The sequence below is a fragment of the Astatotilapia calliptera genome, chromosome 5, assembly GCF_964374335.1.
Source record: "Astatotilapia calliptera chromosome 5, fAstCal68.1, whole genome shotgun sequence".
In the NCBI taxonomy this organism is placed as follows: Eukaryota; Metazoa; Chordata; class Actinopteri; order Cichliformes; family Cichlidae; genus Astatotilapia; species Astatotilapia calliptera.
The window spans coordinates 31,734,018-31,758,251 of NC_137426.1; the positions used below are offsets into that span (position 1 = coordinate 31,734,018).

The window sequence follows — 24,234 nt, forward strand, 5'->3', positions numbered from 1 at the left end:
TATTGGACAGCAAATAGAATTAAAGCTCACAGATTCCACTTAATTACAGTACGTGTTGATGGTGGCTACAGATGTCACAGTTTGGACTGGCAATCCTTCACTAAGTTTAACCCTGTCAGACAGTGACCACGGTCGACTCCTGTCCTGCTGTCTTCTTTTCACCATCCCTCTGTATCTGTGTGCTGTATATTTCTAATATAAGAGAAATATGTTAATAACATATCTAAAATTATCTCAAGTGAAATCTATTCCTCACGGCCCTTTTCTTCCAAACCAGTGTGCTGCATATTTGCAAATCTGTTGTTTGATATGCACAGATTTGAAACTTAATAACAAAATTTTATTACAAGAACAAAAAGCAGAAAAAGATGGGGGGGGGGGGTGTATTTATAAATGTTGTGGTCCTATAGTCTGTCCTGCAGGGCAGCACTGACTCTGCCGTTCACATCTTTGCAGTACTGTCAACGGCACATGCAGCAGAGGCGCATCACAGCTGAGCAGACAGTGGTGCAGAGTGAAGAAGTGTCCTCATGGTAAAGCATCAGTTAACAGTCAACAACCTCATTATCAGGGTATCTACAGCTATAAGCAAGTTAAATTTCAGACTTTGTACGACCTTCTCATCAACACTGTACACTGACCTTGTTTTTTTTTATCTGTGGATGATGTTTTTTATATTTGAAATGTATTTTTGTGAAACTAAGCCACTGTTCCTGTGGTCAAACGACTGCTTCATTTGTCTGTAGCTATGTGATATCTGATCCTGCCACCTAGCAAGTCACAGGTGCTACAATAAATAAATACATTCATTTCCTTAAACAAGCATTTTCTTCAGTAACAAATACAGCAGTTTATTTGTAACCGTAAATGAATGATTAAGAACAAGGAAATAAATAAATCTGACACAGTTCTCAAGAGCTAAAGGTTTCTACTTTTACAGAAGCACTTCTCCTGTGTTTGGGCAAGTCGACTGGACAAATACTGTATATTGGCTGTCAGTGAGTGGTTGACCTCGCTTACTGGCCTGCCCCTATGTGAATTCAATTTGGGAAATGATTAACTTGCAAACCAAGACAGTACAGATAATTTTAACATTTTCCCCAACCTTACCAGGTGCAATAGCTTTTCAATAATGGCCAAATTCTGAACATCTTGAATGAACTTCACTTGAAAATGAGACGCTGCAACTGGGAATACATTTTACAAAAATGGAAAGTATAGAAAAAACATGTATCAACATGACCTCCATCAAACAAGAATAAATGGTAGTTTCAGCTAACGTCTGATTTACATTGTTTTAAAAAATATCCGTCTACATCCCAAAAGGTTGATTCTGTTCATCTGGACGTAACGTTTTCGGTGGGAGAAACGTTTCGTCACTCGTCCAAGTGACTTCTTCAGTCTCAGCTGACTGCAGGTTTCCCCAACCTTACAAACAGTGCCTGAAACTAGCACCACAGACTGAACAATGGGGAACTGTGAGGTCACAGCCCATTGTTGTGAGTGACGAAACGTTTCTCCCACTGAAAACGTTACGTCCAGATGAACAGAATCAACCTTTTGGGATTTACTTACCTGGATGACTGAGCATGCATCAAGACAGAGCCATCTACAAATTAGCACAGGTTCAGTGTGTGATGGAAGTTGTAGTTTCCCTAAAACAGTAAAGACTTAAAGATATACAAAATAACCATTAACTGTTAAATTAAGCTACCATAAAAATTCACACAGTAATCAAATGTCATTTTCCTATTACTGGCACACAAAGGCTTTGTTTGTGTGCTCCATATCCGCTCAGTGTTTCTCCCTCACTATCTTTCTCCCTCTCTCTTCCTTGTATTACCCCCAGCTTACAGCAGCAAACAGAGTTGTATGCAAATACTAAAAGCCATAATGCATTATATTGTTTGGTGTTAACATTTGAATATTTAAATGGCACGTTTTAGATCTAGATATTCCCATTTCAATTTCCATATACTGTACATGCTGCATGCAGACAGTTAAGTTTGACCACATGGCAGCCTGAATATTTTTTCAGTTTATTTGCATCTTTTCCGCACAATATTGGTTTGACATGCCATCATTTTCATTATTATGTTCTTGCTGCATATATACTTGTTAATAATGCAAGTTACCAATGTTTATTAAATGTCTCCAGTATGTGGCCAGTGTCACAGCCACAGAGCTAGATGTTTGAATCACCCACGTACATGCCACTTAACCAAATTGGCAAAGCTGATAAGCTGTATTTACATAGCAGTGTTGCTGAGCGTGATTGCTATCAGTAAAACTTCCCCCCACGCTTTAATGGAAAGTTGGGCTATAACTTAGTGTGGGTTACAGCTGCCCTCGGGAAAATAGCTCAATTACACTCATGGATATAAACACTCATGTGGTTGTCAAAGTGGTAAACAGATGTGGGGTGACAGTCTGTTGTATGTGCTCAGTCAAGCAGCTGTTGCCGCACCTTCATTCATGCACTTGTTCTGATGACGGATTCCTGTTTCTCTTCCCATGGCTCAAAGTGAAGCCGTGTTGTTTGCTTATGGGGCAGTGGCAAAAGGCAGATTATATGATAGAATATTATTAGGGTGCTGCCTGTGTGAAGCTGCACTTTTACTGCTGCTGTCAAACTGTCGGTTTGCACGGAGTGGACATGCATCTCCATAAAGACCTTTCTGTTATTAGGCAGGGCAGAACCAAACCCGCACCATCTTTCCAAACAGAGAAGACAGCATAAGAGCATTCCGAATGATGTCATATGATGTTATTTTGCCTTGGCGCACTGTGCATTTGTGCTCGCACAGTGTATTGAAAAGGACATCCCCTTTGGCTGTTGTCCCATTGGGAGCCTACCTGTCACACGGCTGATATGACGCTCTTTGAATGCAATGTGTACATGTGATCAGAGCTGCAGTGAGCACCCCAGATGACAAAGTGACTAGGAGTGTCAAAGCAGCCTACAAACAGGCCTGTCCTCTTCTAGACAGGAAGCTGGGAGCAGCAGAGGCGCTGCCTTGTCTCATCTGCCAGCAGTGCTCGCTGCCTCCCCGCCTCATCACAGCATCCATGTCTGATGGTGTGCACAACTCCATGCTGGACGGCTGTTTTGATTTCAGCCTGTGTGACACATCTGTTGCTTGTCACGTTGTGTTGTGCCTGTCTTGTGAGCGCGACCAGGGCAAATCTGCTTCTCATCTCTCTGTTCGTGTTTACAAACAGGGCTGGCGTTTACAAACAGGCCAGCATGGTATGTGCTGTGCAGAAGGTCAGAATGCCTTATGAGACACTAGGTGCACCTGTGCAGCTGCTACTACAAGCCATCAATCCTCATAACCTGCTGTAAATGTGTAGGTTGTAGAATGTGAGTGCTCTGTATAAAAAGATGCATTACCTACTAATAAAACCTGTATGAAATGTTAAGTAAAAGCCCCAAGTAATTGCGGCGCTGATTGTATATAATACACAGTGAAAGGAAAAAAGTTATGGATCTTGGTCACTTTCTCATCCTTTAAGAATTTCCAATCATTGTACACTACCTACTGAAAATCAATTACTTCCCTCCCACGTCTAATTGAAAAAATTTGCTGTAAATCAAAGCTGCATCAAGGGAGCATTCTTCACAGTCCGCTCTTTATGGGCTTTCAAAGTACTCTGCATGAGCGCCTCACAAAACTACCAAAATCAAGGATATTCTACGCAAGACTTCCACTGTCAGCTTAAATACATGAGCGATGACTATGGCTAATTGGATCCATCCAATCCATCCATCTATGAAGCACAGATGCTTTATCAGCGAAAATCAAATGACATTGTTTCAATCAGCAAGGCGGGCACAGCACTAAAGAACCAGAAAGGTATTTATTAATGAGATGCTACAGCAGCTTAGAAGGGGTGCATTCACAATTGTTTCATTTCTATGTCCTTGTCTTTCCAATTAATAATCCAAAGTGCTTTATAATTACTAGCTTAGGATTCATTTCCATGTTAAGTGCTGCTGTGACCATAAATTGCAGTGGAAACAGTTCTGATAGCAATGTTTGTTCACTGAATTTAAAACTGTGTTTTTTTTCCGATTATTGTTGAATAAATTAATCGAAAAAGACAAAAATGAACAGAAATGACTAAATTCAAAACTACACTAAAAATAACAGTAAATTCAGCTTTTGTCTACACGAACCATCTGCTTGAGTATCAAACCCTTGCCTGCTATGTAAATGCAATCCCTCTTAAGAGGGTGGGGAAAAATTTGAGATGGCTCATTTACATTGCCAAATGACACAACACTCATACTTTCCATTTACTATCAAACTGTTTTGCAGACACACTAACCTGGAAATGATCAGCCAGAGTACTCCCTCACCACCAAGTCAATGTAACATCACTGCTGTAAAACAAACTGAAATCACACTCAACGGCACACGGCGTGATCGAACACCGTGACTGCCATTTCGACTGGCCTCGTCAGACCACGAGACAACACGTAGCAGCGCTGGCACGGCAGGGAGGCACAACGCTGCTACGGAGCGCTAATATATTCAAAGAGGGATCATTTACTTAAGGCTTGCATCCAAGGATCAGCCTGGCCTTCATTAGCCTCAATCTGACACGGATGTGAACAACATGTTGCCTTGCCACACGAACACTGCCCCTCCTCCCTCTGAACCCCAAACACTTGAATCCCTTTCCTTCTCTGAGACCTTCACAGCAAATTCCTCTGGAAATATCACAGGTTGTTAGCATTCCAGAGAGAATTTTACATGGGTGTACACTCAGGCTTTAATTAGAGACTCTATTTGATCATTCAGCAGCTGGGCTTTATTAAAAATATGGGTTCACCTCGCCTTACAGTCACCCCCGGCTCAGTGTGAAAGAGCTCACAGAGGCAGAAGAGTCTACGAGAGGAGAAAATGAATATTCATTGCTCGATACATAGAGTGTCTGTATGGGAAATCTACACCCCGCGAGGCAGTGTTTACACTTGGTTTACAACAACACTGAATATCAGTCATGTCACAATCACCACTGTGAGCAAAGTTCATCTCTATCTTTTTTTAATGTGAACACCTGACTAATAAGATCTCCATTAATAGTCTGTTTCCGAGCCACATGTTGTTTACTGAAAAGCTTCAACCGTAAATGTCAGCACAGAACCCAAGCTACATCGACCTGAAAGAACCAAAGAGATGTAAACTATATCTGACCAAGGTCGACAGGGACTATAAAACAAACACCGGGTTTAAGGTGAAGTCTTCCCTGCGTGAAGGTTAGCCATGTTTTGTGTTTACACTACACTGCAGGCTTTGAAATTGTTTTGCAGTGTGGAGTCTGCCCAGGGTCATTGTTTGTTTTTGACGTGTTTATACACCACACAAGGAGTAATGACTTCTAGGATAGTCTGGGGATGCAGACATGAGCCAGCACACTATCTGCAATTTTCTTTACTTTTCAGGTTCACAGTTAACTCTGAACACCAGCACGACTCACTGACCTGGCCCCTTGCACGCATTTAAGCATTCAAACTCATGTCAACATGCAACGGCATCAGGAAAAGAGGAAATCGGTTACTATGCAAAACCTTTCTTATCATCCTGTGGCATTCAAACTCACAACTATTACCATATAATGCCCTTCTTTGAGAAGACATTAGGAAGAATGCACCAAAAGCTGGTGCACGAGTCGTGTTTCTTAACCAAATGCTGGTGTCTACTGATGTTTCTGTGAGGTACTTACTTTAATCTATGGCTCCACAGGATGTCACCACTGGAGGGTCCTGGCTGGATCGGCAAGCAGTCAGCAGAAGGGGAGGAGAGAAGAAGAGAGGAGGTAGTAAAGGAAAGTTAAGGGGTGGGGGTGGCAGAATGGAAAAAAGAAGAGAAACAGTGGAAATTATTTCAAACGTGAAGGTGACAAAAGCAAGAACATAGCTATTTTTCCACAATCAGCTTTTTCAATAATAACCATGCTGTCACAACACGCAACCACATGCACCTCTCAGTTAAGTGTGAGTTCAAAACTGAAAGGTCACAAAAAAGGTCACTTTCAAATTAATATTCATGTCAGGCAGATAATAGGTTTGAACAGGCTTCTCAGTGGACCGTTTACATATCAGTGGATCTAGATTTAGTCTCTCAAACAAGAACTCCCTTGATTAAACAAATAATGACAAATTCCAACAACTGTAACTGAGTCCAAATTAATTTGAACATTGCTCTAATTGCATTTAAGCACTCCTCCTCCCTAACCTAAGATCAACCGCGTTTTAATTACTGCCTTCTGAAGAATGAATCCCCGCAGTGGCGGTGGAAAAATAAAAATAGAGCATGTTTTACAGAACACTAAAATGTAAATGTTTTTGTTCGGTATAAATAAAGCTCCACTGCACTGACTTCTCACAACACTCGTGCTTTCTGAAATAGCTTGTTCGCCCTTTTCAAATTGCCACACATTAGCACTCAGCCTCTTACAGCCATGCTCTGTCATTCAGCTCTACTGCCCCATGCCCCTTCGCCTTAACTCTTTCCCTCCGTTTGCAAACACGCAGGGAAGAGACGGCGAAATGTGTTTCCTGAATGGGAGGAGAGGTGGAAAAAGCCCATCCTGCCCCAAGAATCACCGCCGCCCCGCCAGAGCTGCCGCCACTGGCCTTTCTGCAAAGGCAGCAAAAGTTCCCCAAGAGGGGAGCGTCTGCCAACTCAAACAGGGCTCATTCTCCTCTCTCTGGGCCGTCAGCCGCCCATGTGGGCCTGCGCTGGGCTTCCTGAGGGCTCAATGCAGCTGGAGGACTTTGAATAAAGGTAACGCCAATGTCACAGCTACTGTAAACTTGCGAGGCTGCTCCTGTCAGCAGGACATTCCCAATCAAAGCAGAAACAACCCCACCTAAAACACAACACATTGTTTTTTTCCACTGGCCCCAAGTCCAAACTTCCCACGAATCACAAAGACAGCACACAGGCGAGAGGGCAACCACGGTTCCCTGATCTTGCCAAACAAAATGCCAAGAGACCAGGAATGACATTCAGCTCTGGGGTTTAAAAATACGAGCAATTTGAAAATGATTAGTCTTATTTTCTTGTTGAGCGCCTGACACAGGAGAGGAAACCAGAACAATCAACCCAACTGCCTTTTTTTCTGCTGAATTTAGAAACACTAATTAGTTTTGCTCTCGTAAAGCCAACCTGAAAACGACCAATTAGAAAGTGAAAATGAGACATGCAGAGAAACAAGAGCTTGTCATTTGCACTGTTTAAGTCCCATATGCACAACTTTACTGTGATGACTTTCACACAAGCTCGAGATGATTGGCATGCCACCTACTAAATTTGATGTCGCATACACACACACACCAGTCAAACAGCCTTTTGCCTAGTTGGATGAAACTATTACAGATCTGTACGACCACATCAAATTCAAGCTAGGCAGCCTGGGCATGCAGATGTCTGAAGCACCAGGCTGGGAGAGGATACAGCCCACCAGGCTGACCACAGCACCAGCTGGTTACAGCTACAGACGTACCAGAGCCAAACTGCTCCCCCTTACAGGTGCCTCTTCTCTGAGTTTCCTCTTTCAGGGGTACTGGAATAATACATCTGTATGTACTCTTTCACTGTAACAACTGAGGCAGGTATCTTTAAGTACTTCTTTTTCAGACACACCTGAAATATATTTCACCTGCTGAGTGCCGTTGGTTCACATCTATCCAGTCACTAGAAGTGAACGTAAAATGTGAAAATTATCTGCAGGAATTTCAGTGCTATTCCCCCGGCAAACAGTGGCGAGTGTTTCATCACTGTCGGACTGAAGACGGATGAGCTGTCAGTGCCTTCCCCTGTCCACAATCCAGCTCCTGGGCTGGGAAGTGGCTAAAAAAGGCCGGGGCAACGCTTTCCAGGACTGCGCCTTTTACTGGGAGTAATTCTCAGATGCCAGATTGCTGCCAACGTCCTTGCAGCCAATGGCAGAGAGGCCAGTAAGTTCACATTAACTGCAGAGTGTAACTGCACTGAACATCTGCTCATGAATGAGAGCGCTGCCCACTAACTCAGCTAGTTGAAGCCCGCTGATGAAAAATTCAACGTTCTCCTCGTTGGCACGCTTGTTTTGCACTATTCTCCTGAGCCCCTAGAATTATATTAAGAGAATTTCAGCACGGCCTGGTGTATCTGAGAGAACAGCTGGCGCTGAAAAGAGATCTGCCGCTCGGCGAGGGCTCAGGGACTTCACACGGGATCTGCCTTCTCCTACACCATTTGTCCTTGAAGAGAAAAAAAACCCCACCAGTGTTAAGCACCCAGGTAATAATAAGAAAGCAGAGGCTACATTTAGCTGATTACACCACCCGTGTACAGCGGACAGCGCATAACCACTGAAGACATGAATCGATATTGAGTGGAAAAGGAAGACAGAAGAGCATTTGTGACATGAGGCAGCTCCCCCGACCTCAGGAGGCCTATTCGGTGCACCTCTCTTTTGTTTGTCTTGTTTGGCTCATTAGATTGTTAACTAGGAAGAATCTGCCCCCCAACCCCACAATATGGAACAAGCTGAATCAGAAACAAAGGCAGTGTGTTAAGGGAACAACTACTTCAAAGACCTTCAAGTGCTGCAATCATGTGCCCCATAAGTTTCTAATGTTACAGGAGATGTGAAATGGACAAATATACAATGTTCAGGCAAACAATGAAAGTTGTCATGTTCATGTTCTACGACAACTACTGACCCCAACTTTTTCTGGCATGCCCCATTTCACCACCCAAACCCAGTTCATGCATCACTCGCAGCTATTTTTAATCAATTGGCAACTATAAGAAATGATCCAAATTTCGGTAAAAATAATGTTTAGCACGGCAGCAACAGCAAACTCCCAACTTTCATTTTCCCAAATCAAAAATCATATTTATTCAACTTAACTTGACTCTATATTTTGCCCCTGAAAAAAGGTACACGGTGACATGAACTGACAAAGTCTTTCCTGTGAAGATGATGAAACCGTTTCTCCATTTAAAAATGTTAAATTTAAGGAAGTGATGACTGCTTGCAAACACTAAGAATAAAAGATTACCAAACTCGGTAATTTCACTTCTGTCTTTCTGGAAATACAGTTAACATATTTCTATATGTCAGCAAAGAGCACAAACTAAGAGAGCGAAACCATGTTTCTCATAGTTGATTTAGTTCAAATCTCAGTTTTACAATGTCTGACCTTTGCATCAAAATCAGGTGATTTTAATACATCTCTGCCTTCATCTGGATTTCTGTGCTTCGTGTTGAAGGAAGCCAGAACAAGCTTAATTCATTTCTTTAATACCATGCACTGGATAATGTGGAAATCATGGCAATGGCCCAAAAGGGGATCCGTGAATATGATATTGCCATTGAAAACTGAGAGGATGTCTGGTGAGAAGCTCATTTAGCTGGTGACAAATGACAGCACTTTGTCTTCCTGACAAGATCCCTCCTTCATCAAATGTCCAACTTCACATGGAAATAGGAAATCACACATTATCACACTGACAAACAATTACAACCATGTCATTAGCAGCAACCCTGGGCCTGGGACCATTAACAAAATACAATGTTGCACACCACGCTAACCATCAGAAGGAACACAGGATGTAGATGAAAATCACTGATAAATCAATCATGACACAAACAACCTGATGCTTATAGTTTGGGAGCTATAAATGGAGGGAATGAGGGGTGATTACAGTCGTGTGTGCCAGCTAAATAAATCACAAAAAAATTAATAAATAAAAAAGCTCAAGCAATCAAAAGTTCTGAATAAAGATTTACGTCTTTGCTGATGACAGAACAGTGCTTGCTTTATATTAAAAGTCAACACTTTAAAGGAGTTTCACTCTACGTGACTTAATCAGATATGGAGCATTAGTATCTTTTTTAATACATCTCCCAGTGTCAGGCAGCAAATGAAAAAAGCTAGCCTCTGTAAATATGACTGCTTACTTCTAACACAAACATTGTTGACACCTAATGTAATTTCAGCGGGACATCCAGCTGAAAGCACACCGGGGTAATATAATGCTCTTAATGAGAATTCCTTCCAGCTTGAGACCTTGGCGAGATAGCCATAATGCATGGCTTCTCTTTTTAATAAAATAATTGTTACAGTTATTAAAGATGAATCTCATCACAGCCGAGATGACAAAATAATTCATTACCAAAACCAAGGCTTTAAATAGCTGCAAATTATGGAGCCCTACCCCCAACCCCTGGAAAATACACTTCTAGATAAATGGCTTCGTTATTTCATATAAATATTAGATATACAGCATTCTGCCCTTGAAAGGAAAAAAATATTGCAACTGTCCATTAAATAAGTTTGCATACACACAATGCACCATGGGCAACGCGTCAATAACTATTCAAAAATACATAAAGAAATAAACAGTTTTCCAAACCTGTAGAAACCACAAAAAAACCCTACTCTGTTTTTTTTAATCAAACCGTGCATTTGTTGTATAAATTAATTGCATCTAAATCAATTCTGTTAAGCAGAATGACTGAGTTAGACTGTATTTTTTTACTGTTACTACAATAATGACCACAATTGTAATGTTATGTATATATTTTCTCTCAAAATTTCAAATGAAAACACAAATGTAGATAAATCTAAATTACACTTGTCCTCAAAAATTACATAGAAGCATTCTTAAAAAAAAGAAAAAAAAAGAAAAACCAGACACATGCACACAACACTGATCGGCTACTGCCTACATGACGTTGCACGTATTCCAGTTTGGCTTCTTTTGGAACATCCTATGTTTTTCCTTATAGCACCTCCATGTGTGAAACAGAGAGTGTTGGAAGATATTTGTATTAACTTTCACCAATCCATCCCACCTCCACCCCTTCCTGTTCACAGCTCGCTTCTAGTTTTATTTATGTATTCAAAAGAGATAATTTACAGTGATGGCATGGAAACTTCCCAGCATGCCTTTTAACCTGTCGTTTTTCACTCTCTCTGCAGCAGGATGTCCAGAGGAAATGCTTTATTAAGATCCTGCCGACATGAAGAGCTGCTGTGACTTACTGGTGCATTACTGTCTAAAAGGCAAAGTTATTTAGACCAATAAAAGGCTAATATATTGTTGGAGTGGAATTACACAGAAGTTATCTCTGCCTTAATAACATCACCGCAACCCCTGATGTTGTTTAGATCAATAAAGCCCATTAAAGTACAGACCTCAAGCGCAGATAAGGCTGCACTGCCACAGCAAAATATAGCTTGCTAGCATCTGAGAGATCAGAGGTCTTTCTCTGGCACACAAAAAGTGGTCAAAATGAGAAAAAGACACTTCAACTTAATACCATAAAAACCTTAAATTCAATGAAGTTCACCGTCTGCCTCCTGGAGCCTCCTGGCCTACACATAAACAAGTAGGAAGATGCTAATGGATTTCAGATATTGGTCAGACAAAGTAAAGAAAAGCCAGAAGATGTCAAAGCAAAGGTGAAACTGCGCTACACCCCACGGCTTCATCTCTGCACTGGGTTTCCTGTTAGGAAGAGGTGGGCTTTTAAGCAGCTCTCTTATTTCAACACTTCCAAAAAAAAAAAAGTCCTACTATAAACTCCCTCTTGACCTTCAACTTTGCCTTCGAACACAATTTCATAAAGGGGTGAATTTTCCTTCTTTTCCCGTCAGTGCAGCTGCTTATTCTCTGCACCGATGATGTCACTGTAAACTCTGATTCAAAGATTAAATGAATTTCACCCACGTAAGGCAAGGGGGGAAAAAGTGCATAAAAGTAGACAACAGCTGAAAAAACATGTCTAACTATGTCATCTAAGGGGCTCATTTTTAACAGTGTCCACCAGGTGATGCACTAAATCATGCTGCTGTCCATCAGCCCTAAAGACAGATGACCACAGCCTGACCACTTGCTTGAGGCTCCGCCCCAAGCAAAGATGACAACACAGAAAGAAGAAAAGAACATCAGAGTGTATGTATAGCTGCGTATATGTGTGTGTATGTATGTGCACTTTCTCACTTTTGGGAGTGCAGACGGCATTCACGTGCACTTGTAAATTGCAGCACACAGAGATACCACAGGAAACCACAGGAAACGCTATCTCTATAAGCACGCGAAAAACAAACAAGACTTTTTTTTCTTTCTTTTAAATACAAAATGTCCCCTATGGCTTATACAATGTCAATAGGAAGTTTACAGACACCGTGTGCTCAGATGTGGGGGGAACTACGCTGAAGACACAAACAATGTTTTAAAAAAAAAGAAAAGAAAAGAAAGAACAAAAAGACAATAGCAACAGTATTTTTGCAAATAAGTTTCTGTTGCTTCTCACAGACTCATCTCAATGTACACCTGGGAAGACTGCGCTGGACAGATGCTGTAATTCCAGTGCCGGATTAAAGTACTAAAACTCACCCAAAAATGTTTCCATCATCATTCTTTTACTCGTCTGTCATTCTCCAACACTCTGGCTCATGCTTTAACAGCTGTAGCCACTGCAGCCCAAGCATATATATATGGTTCATGTGTATTTTTACACAGCATTATCCTAGTACAGTAAATCACAGCTAATTTTAAACAGGACTTGTAATGTCTTTATTTATTTTCTAACAAATGTACACTGATGGTGTGGTGAATGTTCCTAGTAACCATGACCAGGTTTTCATGAAATCAGGTCAAAGAATTGAGCAATAACTGCAAACCACTGGTTTAAACTCACTTTCAGCTATTTTCTGCTCACTGACCTGTACGAAGCCAATGAGAGAATTAATATGGTTATCTCAGGGTAACCGATCAGATGAGAGTTTGCTTAAAAGAAAACTGGTGGGCTCCAAAATGATGCATGAGAAAATATTCTGAACTGTGAATCATGCAAAGCTACTTTCCATGAATCACAATCCAAGACTAAACAGCTAGAACTGGCAATGACGTTTAAGACATTTAATAAGGTTTAAGAAGTTGCAGCTTCCCTCAGTTTGATGGCCTGTAAGAGGTTGTACTCCACTTTGCTGATTTGAGAAACAGATTGCAATTATCAATGTGTCCACATGCATAAGTGACACATAAAAAATTGGGGGGGGGGGGGGGGAATGCAGCACAGAGATCTTCAGGAGGTCCAAAAAAACTATTTATCTAACATCTAAATACAAGAACCTTTAAAGGTCTTGAATTCAGGTAATTTCATTTAAATCATTTTAGGATTTTTACAGCCCCTGCAGACAGCTGTGACATAGAGACAGGACAGAACATCTGTCACAGTGAGGACTGTGAATAATAACTCCAAAAATGTATCAGCTATATGACAATGTGATATTACCGAAGAATAAATACACTGCAGACAAAAAAGGGAGAGAAGAAAGATGAGGCGGGAAGAGAACATACAAGAGAGAGCAAATCCTCTACCAGCAAGTGAAAGCATAAATAAAGTGTGGCACATCTTTTACCTTCTTCAATTATCTGCCTTTTGACATGCAAGCTGAGCACAGTGTAATTAACATCTCAGGAGATAATGGGGTCGCTACTCACTGATCAATCTCACACATATATTATCTGCCTTTTACCAATCCAAGCGCCTGTTATTCTAGGAAGGAAATATTCCAGAGCGGACTTTTTCCCCCCTTTTGGGTGGGGGCATTTAATAAAACTCTGGTAATAGGCCTAATGACTCATCCAATTGGACTCATCTTCCAAAACATCAATTAGTCTAAGACCCAACTATACACAGCATTGTGTATAGCAGTAAATAGAAAATCCAAACCAATTGAAGGAAGAGGTGACCAGGCTGTCATCATCTATTACATACACTGCCATAGATGAATAAAAACACTTTAAGACTGCTCCCTCTGCGTCTAGAGCAGTTACAAGTGTTGTTGCTGAGTCTGCCGACCCGATAAAAGCATTTAACAATACTATATGACTATTTGAACTTCCTAATGTTGCTAAAATACACTTTTTTAAAGAGGGAATGTTTGGTTTGTGAATGGAAATAAACTTTGCAGTATATTGCTATTGCAAATTCTTTTTACCCCCATAAATACAGATATTACAAAAGCACAGACAGAAAGTCCTAGACTTTCAGCCATTGCCTATTTATGTCAAGACTTTTAGATCAAATCACTTGTGCTGTAATGCATTAGTGAATTTTAATTCACTAATTTTAATTAATTCACAATTCTGCTCATTTTGAGCTGCATATTTTTTGTTCTTATTCTCTAGTAAAACAGTTTTTGTACACTTCAAAATAATCTTCATGTACCCCTCCCCCCAACTGTCATAAATAGCGGGTGGGTGGACCTGTAGTAATAGCCACAGTTGTACTTTGTTAGAAGACAATATCAAAAATATCCCCTCTACCTGACATCACACAGAGCCAAAAGTAAAAATAACAATAAAAAGCTTTCTGACACCAAACTTTTTTAGCTTTTTACTTGTGCCTACACTTACTTCACTGTGTGAAACCAATTTATCAAACACATGTAGAATACACGATAGCTCTAGCTACTGAGTCACATAACATTTAAAATGTATTTTCTGTCAATTGTACCTTGTTAATTTAAATAAATCCTCAACGTTCTGAAGTCATTGACACGAGACACCTAAAAAAGAACTATGTGGTAACTGGTTATCTTACATTACTCATCTGCCCTCCCACCAACAATGTCTGCTTTTCATGGTTATTCTAAATGTATCTTTCCCCCTCGACTGCCGCACTGTGGTTCTCCCTTAGGTTATTTGCCAGATGCCTTTGAAGAAACCTCAAATCAGTACTGAAATTTATGTTGTTGTATATGTGAGTCACATCCACATGCTGCTCCTGTCAGGTCAATAGCTACCTTCACAGATTTGAAGATGTGTCCCACGACAGAAATGACTAGCACACGGCTAACTAAAAGGGATAAAAGAAGCACAGAAAGCACTTGTTAACGCGCAGTACATTTGACTTCTGAGAGCACTGATGGAAGCAATGATTGAATTCACCAGCGAGGAGAAGCAATACTTCCTCTTTTAGAGACTGTGACGACAAACGTGTGTGTAGCAACTGTGTATCTGTAATGACAACTGCTGTTTAAATTGCATCACCCACAGATGTGTTAATCATCCTTTATATATTGGACAGTGGTGGCAAACCTCAAGACTGAGAATAATACTTGCTTTTGCTTTCTAATCCTACTTCTGATTTAATAAAAATTGTCTGTCGTTTTCATATTGATCTTTAACTACACTACAAGTAAAAGTAGATTCAGTCCATTCTTGTTGGTTTCAGCACTTGGTTGTTACAAATTCAATTTTGATAAATCTACAAGACTGACTACTAAACTTTACTTGTCAAAAACATTAAAAAAAAATAAAAAACAAATAGTCTGTGAAGGTCCAAAAAGGCATTCAAAAAGCTGTAAGTCTTGCCCAAAGAAGCGAATGTAAGACAATGGCTGCCGTTGCTGCAGGGAGCTGTACTTTAAGTATATTATTAACTCAACACTGCCTGGACATGTGGGGGCTGTTTTACAATTTAGGCTTTAACAGATGTGGATTTTATGTGGCAGGTTCTCCAGAGTTTAGATGCTGCTGTCCACACAGATGAGGCCGTAAGGCGGGTCATAAAACCTGCCTTTGAAACTTTGGACGGATTAATGCCGACATGACAGCTAGTGAGCAGAGATCAGAACGGCTCACCTTTTCAACACACTCACATGCTTACCATCTGATATCCTACCAGACGAAAGCCGAAGTTGGAATCTAATGAAAAAGCAAAAAAGGTGTGCCTGCAGCAGGTTCACTTTTATCTGACTAATCAACTAATAGTTTCAGGATATTTCCTCCTGGGTGGTATGAAAGGATGTTGCACACACTTGCATGTTTTAAAATGAGCAGTTTACTAAAATAGTGAATAGTGTATTATAGGGTGACAACAATGGTAATTGCACTTCAACCAGTGTACAGTGTAATTATTGGGATTTACACCCCCACCCCCACCCTTACCTGCCCACCCCTGCTTTACAAGGTAGAATTCCTGGAAGGGAACCTGACACACTCATTTCTTAAAACACACACTCTTTTAAATGTAAGCTTTTCTCACAGGCTCCGTTTTGTTCACTGCCTTTTTTTTTTTTAATTAGATTATGTAACACCTCAAGAAAATCTCTGTCACACAATACAATCTTAGTGCTTCACACACTCCTTTTTTTCAGTGACCCATGTTGACTTTGGTACCACCTCCTGGGTTAGGCAGGAAGACATGCTGAGTGAGCTCTCTGCTGGCTGGATCCAGACCCAGCCTCTTACACAATGCAGGCTGCCTGGCTTGCAGCAGGCCAGCCCCTCCTCTCCAATAACCCACTTCCCATTCTTGATCAAACCTGGGGATTGTAGTGTAAGGGTGGAGATGAGAAAGATGGGAGGAGGTGTGTGTCTGTGTGTGTGGTGGTGGTGGTGGAGAAGGGGGTGCACATCCTGCGTGAAACCGCATCCTGAACAAGCATCGCTGCATCTCACTGTAAATAAATACTCTCTCCTCCGCGCAGCTTCCGTCAACTGTCACCGCCTTGGCTCCCAATCACCTTCAAGTCCAAACAGGAAAGTGCAGGGAGGCGAGGGAGATGGCAGATATGAGCTTTAATTTGCTTCTCGCTGCACTTTAGCCCGGGTGCGCACTACTTCCTATACTCCTGCTCTGACCAGCTGCCCCGGCTTCGTTCCAGACCCTGAGTCCTTCCTGTCACCTTTCATTACCACATTATCCAGGAGGAGGCTCCCTGTGTAGCTGGGAAATCACCATTTGGTGGGACACCCACCCCCCGCCTCATTTATGTTGTATTGTGTGAGACATTCAAAGCCACGCGCAACATCCTCAGAGGAGTGCTGCTGCCTTGTTACCTGCTAATCCCCTGTGCATTATAACAGGAGATGCAACTGAACAACGGAGCATGACGAAGGTAACAACTGAGACATGACAAGCTCGCAGTCCATGAATCGCTGTGGATTTCGAGACTGGTGCAGTGTGCAAACATTCATTTTTTGATTAACTATTGAAGGTCTTTCTTGATACGATTACAAACCACCAGGCCTGTTACATAATCAAATATTTCTGATCGGGGACACAGCAGGAACAGGAACGCCCGATGAATTAAATGAACGACAGAAACTCACAGGATAGCAGCTCCCCTTACTGTTTATACGGTTGCCCGAAAGGTGGTCCTATTTCAAGAGCGAGAGCATCCAGGGCCGCAATCCTCCAGCACTTCTTGCATTGTTTTATTACACTTGAATGAGCTGAGCTGAAAATGGCATGCAGCTGCTGACTGCAGCGCATCAGTGTTTGGCCTGGGCTTAGCTTTGCCCACCGGGCTAGAAAAAAAATCACTCAGAAACTGATCTGTCAAAATAAGACTATATGCTACAGCCAGGATGCTTTTATCTCTATGAAAATGTAATAAAAATTGTACATTTAGAGGACACCAAACAGAGCATTAGGTATTTTAGAAAACTGCATCAAATTCTTTCAATGATAGAGTCTGCTGGAATTAAGATCAGGACATTTTCTTTAAATCTGAACCCAAGACCTCTACAGAAGCTTTAAAACAGCAGCAGTATTCAGTAAAAGCAGCTGACACTTCAACAGTAATGACAATGTTTGCCCAAAGGATGGAATGGTAGATTGCTTCTGTCCAAAACTATTAAAATAATGATCTAAGTGAAAAAGAATTAACAAATTAGGACTACGTTAATAAATCGGACGCTACGCAGCAGCACATGTTGCAACAGTAAGTCGTCACTGTTTAAAACAGCAATATTTTCCAACCAAATTGGCAGTTGAAGATAGGAGCTTCATGCAAACTCTTTCATGGGAATGTTTTACAAAAGAAAAAAATGCACAAAGCAGGCGGCAGTTATTAAGCCACATATTTACTGCCATCTGCGCGTAGTCTACTATTTTGCATCCGATCAGAAATCAGCTGAATGCGGTTAGGCATGCCACAAATATATTCAGCCTCTCCTTCTCCTCCGAATGTTGTGCATAGCTGTTACACTTGTGCTAAGCTGTGCCATCTTCAGCAGACAGTTATAGGCGCCTTCCTCTTTGCCTGAGGAGAAGGCTCACTGGCCAGACACATTACTTTAAAGGGCAGCATTTCAATGAACACGTCTCAACCTGCCCAGGGGGAGTGTGAGTGTCTGTGCGTTTGGGTGTGTTTATGTTTTATCCTTAGGACCCCCAATTGTTGTTCATTTGCTGTGCAAAGACAAAATAAGCACATAAAGGCCAAAATGTGCTCTTCCCTGGCCTTCACCCACATCACAGCACTTTTCCGCATAAGTGGCTAACCAGAGATAATTATACAATTAAAACAATTTTCCGCATCTATCTGTCAGTCTGATCTAATTCACCATTCGAATGACACTAATGGCGTAAGCCTCTTCTGTCTCCTTCTCCGAGCAAAGCCTTTTTCTCTTTATCGCAAAACACACCAAAGCCATCTGTAACAGAGGAAAACAGGAATGGCTCTCTCTGATGTTTAGCAGGATGTTAGCGAATAAAGTTAAGACCAGCAGCTTTTCAGCACGATCCATACGGCAGCAAGGAAACGGGACGGTTCATTTGATTGTTGGTGTAAATTAACCCTTGGTTGCAGGAATACAAAGAAACAGAGTGACTCTCATATTTTCTGAGACAACACTCCCTTCAACCAGCGCTGATATTAATAATTCATCATGACAAAATACATTACCAGAGAAAGCTGAACGTGAAAAGAAGAGTCAACTGTGACAGGAAACCAGTCACATTAAAGCTGGGCTCTGACACTCAGCAGCAGAACGTGAAAAAATAAACTGTAATCTTTCATTGTTCGAAGGAACAGGAAGATGAATTCCCATTTCAATAATCACATTATGTAGTTAATCGAGTGGCCGATCTGCAGGGAGGTATAGCCTTAGATTGTGCCTTTAGGACAGACCTACACAGGGTGTGAACAACAAGGGAGGATTTAGCCAAACCTTGACCTGGATATCCTGCATCTCGGTCCACCCTGTGAGGACAAGGAACACAGATATGAACTACTCCTACACAAGTTCAAGGGAAATGCTCACATGGTGCTGCTCTGTTCTTCTCAGCTAGCTCCACCAATACAATGGCAGCAGCGAGTTTTATGTTTATGAGCAGTCCTGATGGGGATATGCATATCCATTATCCATTAGATATGAGTCTGCCTGTAGTGGGGGTCTGGTATTAACCCACAAGCAAGTGCCCCATCAGCAGAGAGGAAAAAACTGCCTTTTATGGCAACGGATAGCAGACTCAAGCCATTGGCCACAAAGCCCACAAATGAGGCGTTAAGTGTAGTGGCAGGCCAGTAGAGAAAGAGGAGCAGAGAGATATGACCCTTTTCTCATCCATGCATGAATCTGCCCTCTGCCTCTCTTTCTCGCTCTGTGCCAGTCGTCTAAGAAAAGAACACATCCAACCATGCTTAACTACCCAACAACGCTCACGACTAAATAACAACTGTCACCTGCAGCAGTATTCACCACAACGCTGGTAATGTTACCGCCGTGTAACGTAATCTTTCTAATTGAATATTAATTTTTATACAATATTTGGAGAGATTCCTAACTGACATTTTCTGCAATTAATTGCCAGATAGAGGCAGGTCTAGTGCGGCAAAGTTAAAAAATACAACCTGACATGGAGATTGGGAAACAGAGTGCAGCGAAGGGGCCTGCTGGGATGGTTTCATCATCGTGCCTGACCCCCCCTGCTGCTGGGAATGGCAGGAGATGGGGGGAGCAGGAGGAGATAGACTCCTCTTCACAGTCAGAGATTTAATTGCACGCAGATTCCATTACCTCTGCACAAATGTCACATTCTCTTCTGATCAGGGGGCACGGCAGCCACTGGCAGTATGGCTGGCAAGCAGCCAGACTATAGTGCAGAAAGTGTTCAGCCAATCAGGGCTCCCGGGGCAGACAGAGGTGAGAAGAGGGATGGAAAGACTACTTCACACCAAAGATATTAAAAAACAAAGGAGAGTCACAAACAGAAAGCAGCAGATGGTGCAACGTTTAAACGGCGCGTGACGTGCTGCATTAACAGATATTAAACAATTTATTGATTTTAGACTGTTGTTATAATGGGGCACTAAAAACTTCTGGACATAACATTCACGAAAACAAAAAGTATGGATTTTTCTGGAAGAAGAAAAGGCTTTTTTTAAAATATATTAAAGCAGTCATTTGTGTTATTCTTTCAGACTAGCAGAGAAACAGCTAATTTTATTATCTCTAACAAAATGCAAACAATTCCCATTATCAAGTTCTGATGCTCAAGGACGTGTCATGTTTTGTCTGACCAGCAATCCAAAACCCAAAGATACAAAGATTTAAGCTACTTTCACAGAAGACTCTGAAAACCAGCAAATATTTAGGAAGCTGTGAATTTTTATGCTTTTATACTCTTTCTGAATTCATCCAAAAATCAGGTGTCAACTATTATTATTCAGTTAATCACCTCACTGTTTCAAGAAGATAATATAAGGACATTTTAAATGGTTGTAATGGCCAGAACAGCTAGAATTACAACTTCACCCTCAAAATGTTACCCAAATCATGGTTAAACTTTTGTATTATTATCCTTCATACTTGAATCGAACAATATCATATCATTGTTTTAAGAGTTTCCATTTAAAAGGTCTGAATTGGGACCTCCAGGAATAGGGGGTAGTGAAGTACCCCTGATTGACTGTCCTGATTCTCCATCTGGGAAAACAGCCACTTACAAGAGCAGCCTTTTTTAAACTGCTGGCAAAATCTGGACAAGTGGGGCAGCAGTTTAGAAGCCTGGGACCAGTCCTCACAGATGCAGAGCTGAAGTTTATTTATTTAAAATAATTGCAATAATGGTCACTAAAATTAGATATTTTCCCCAAAACAGTAAACTCTCTCCGGGACTATTTGTGTCTCTATTATTCACATCTGTGCTTAGTAGCCAGTGAAGCCTAACAGTGAAACTGCTAAAAAACTGACGATATTCTGTTGGGATGTGTTTCAAACAAATTATGGCTTGAAACACGTAAGCCGAAAAGTCACATCTTACAGTGCTTTGAAGACACTTCACAGACAAACAGCAGGCACATTACTGTATGCAGTAAGAGAAGAGTTATAGTGGGAGGACTGACACATACCCTGATCACTGGTGCAGGGTCGACTGGCACGCCATTCCTCCAATCAGACTTCAGCTTACGGTCTTGAAGGCAGGACCACGGGGGTTTCACACAGAGGACACAAACAGAGAGAGAGAGAGAGAAAAGGAAGGGGAAAGATACAAAGATTACAAACAGGAAGTGAAAGGTGGGGAAAGCCCCTACCCCGGTCCGCGAAGCCCACGCGTACAGAAATGACATAAGGAATGTCAAAAGTAAACGTGATGGTCTTCAGCCACAGGTATTTGTTAAGTTATGACACACTGATTCCTGTTGGCATCTCTTGGCCTATATGCATACCAAGTTATCTTCCTTTCATATCAGAACATGCACATAAGAAACTATGACAGGTACACAATGAAAAATATCAAAAGTGTTTGTATCTGTGGTTTATGTCTCACCCTAAACCAGTAAAGATGTTACAATATTCCCTTTGAGTATTTGCAATATCAACATAACAATACGCTGAATTGATTTTATACAGCGTGTACTTTATAATATGTAAATGTAAAAAAGAAAAACAGCAAAGAACATGACCAAATCGCACAACAAAATAAGCAAGGTGACACAAAAGGATAATTAAGGTTGTGTAATAGGCGTTAATCACCGTCGTGATATGACAAGAAAAATGCCACAACTCTGAGTGGTTTGATGAGTGTAAAACAGAAACATGAGTAACATATTTTATATTACTGTATAGTCTTTGACATAAATGTCACAGCACTTGTACATTCCAAAATAGCTTGTAACACGACACGCATGTAGTTTATTTAAAAACCTGTTTAGCTCAAAAGCATTCATCTGTAGCCAGATAAACAAGTGGAAAGAGGCTAATGACTTCCATATACAACTCAGATCATGCAAATGAGGCTGCATAACAGATTACATCTGGTTTTGTCCCTGTCACAGGAGTCACGGCTGCATGTGTGGCTTGTTGGCCCATGATATATGTGTGTACATGTTTGCTGTTTAATGTGGCTGTGTCTCTAGCAACACAGCAAAGCAGTGCAGCTCCCAGTTAATTGGCCTGCTCTATGAGAAAGTGTGTTAAAAACCAAATCTATAACTCTGTGTGTGGAGCGGTGTAGCTTTCCAACCAGACACAACAAACCACAGCCCAAACGTCCCAGCTCCTCATAATTCACCAGTATGGAATTCAACTAACCCCATTAGTGCGACTGCTGTTTCCACAGGCCGTCCACATTCCTGGGCCTACCATTGGCCCAAGATAAGACCCTTCTGATTACTCTGTTGCATGCCTGTCATTACTCACAAAAAAATGTTGATCCCAACAGACAGCCCCCCTCATGGATTGATGGCTCCTCTATTGTGTCCCCATGCCCTTCAATTGAAGCACTTGCTTTCAGACGGTCCCCTAACTTCAAGTTTGACGACAGAGGGCAGTCTGTGACTTCGGCCAAGGATTGCTGCCAAGTTTGCCACATCAAAAGTACAGCACTCAGACTTCATGAGAAGATCCAAATATGATGGGATTTACGCGCTGTATCACAAATAGACTGGGATTTCATGAGCTCTCAAGCGCTCTTATGATTTGATGTTTAAAAAACTATTTGGCCAATAGCTAATAATGATATTTTCCAGTCTTTTTATTTTGTATCTATTTAGTTATCTCTTTGTTCCTGGTAAACAAGGACATCTCCTTTTCGAGAAATAACATACTACTCGACCACAATATCCTAGTAATTTCTGGTTATTTATCTATATGCTAATACTAGTCGGCAGTGCCAAAACTGACCTAAATTCATAATCAGACTATATATCAGTGCATCCATATATCATACAAAAATATCAGAAATAGCTTTCTATGAATGTAACTGAGTAAGCAACTTTATGAGTAAACAACTAAAAGTTATATTTCATCCTCCTCTAGACGTACACTCAAGCTTGCTCTGTCACCCAGGACTATTTAAATCTTCCGACTGGGCAGAGGCCCATGTGTGAACATCACTGCTGCCTTGAATGTGTACTGTGTAAAGTCTGAAATTCAAGGGAAGGGTTCAGTAAGATACATTCAAAGTGAGATGGCTCTCTGGTTTAGTGTAACTTAAAATCAGCTAGAGTCAAGTCACCGACTGGGCCGCAGAGCAGAGACTGGGACACTGGCGGTGAATCGGATCAATGGCCTGACCCATTAAGTCACAGCACTCCCAGCACCTCATTTAATAAGAGGCGATCTTTGGGAACACCCCTAGCTGACCCATGCTACCGGGGACCATTACAAGAGAGTGGTGTTTCAGGACCAACGCCCACTTGACCCGGTAGCGTAAAGACACCGAGGAGATCCACATGATTTAAACTCCTCCCTAAGACGTGCTGACAAGGTTACAGGGTCAACACAGACATTAACAGGTCAGTGTGTGGCCCACTTGGGAACAATTACTCCCAGTCACAGCTAAGTGGACACTTGATTGAACACGACGGAGGCAGGACACACTTCCCACAGATAACAATCCCCAGAGCCATTTAGGATAAAAAGCCCTTGTGATACAGCCTTTATGGACAAAATTCATCTTCCTTTTCCCTTTTAAAAGAATGTGAGAGTGTGATAGAGAGCCATTCTCTGGAAGAGATGAGTCTCTCAAAGCATTACCATTTTCTAGCAATACTAATAGCTGCTTATGACAAAGAAACAATTACAAGGTGACTGGGATTAAAAGCTAAACAATGTTAAGTTTTCATTTTTCTTGCCACACTCAGAATGCCCAAATTTATAAGAGCAGCAAATGAGACCAAAAGTAAAAGGGCTTAAGATGCTGACATAGATTTACTATTTCCTGAAAAATATCTCTAATTAACTATGTGAGTGTGCAGTTTGTTATGATATTCAACCTTTAGCCCACTAAAAGTTTGACTCCTTTCTCACCACAAGTGACTAAAACTTTGCTTCAACTTTAGTTCAAACATCTGGTATGTTACGAGTACACGCACTAGCAAATACACTAATAATGTGCAGCTTTGACATATACTGTAACGGAGAAAAAAACACATATTCTGAGGTATCACTTGCAAATAAAATAGCGCACACA

The 24,234-nt window shown here is 41.3% G+C and overlaps 1 protein-coding gene and 2 long non-coding RNA genes across 16 annotated transcripts in view; 2 read left to right on the top strand and 1 right to left on the bottom strand.

Moving 5' to 3' along the window:
* Positions 1–24,234, bottom strand: part of foxp1b (forkhead box P1b) — a 158,961-nt gene that overhangs the window by 119,309 nt on the left and 15,418 nt on the right. For 11 of the 14 annotated variants that reach the window (XR_013909316.1, XM_080302095.1, XM_080302089.1 and 8 more), the window contains exons 3-4: positions 21,170–21,231; positions 5,734–5,777 (exon numbers count right to left, since the gene is read on the bottom strand). The gene's annotated coding sequence lies outside the window, so the exon portion shown is untranslated. The remainder of the gene's footprint in view (positions 1–5,733; positions 5,778–21,169; positions 21,232–24,234) is intronic. The other 3 variants (XM_080302085.1, XM_080302092.1, XM_080302084.1) reach the window with 1 other exon arrangement.
* On the top strand, positions 6,545–11,122 carry LOC145428957 (uncharacterized). The gene is made up of 2 exons (XR_013909317.1): positions 6,545–6,797; positions 10,991–11,122. It is a non-coding gene; the product is annotated as an uncharacterized LOC145428957 (long non-coding RNA).
* LOC145428958 (uncharacterized) lies at positions 11,570–12,417 on the top strand. Its single transcript, XR_013909318.1, has 2 exons — positions 11,570–11,966; positions 12,330–12,417. It is a non-coding gene; the product is annotated as an uncharacterized LOC145428958 (long non-coding RNA).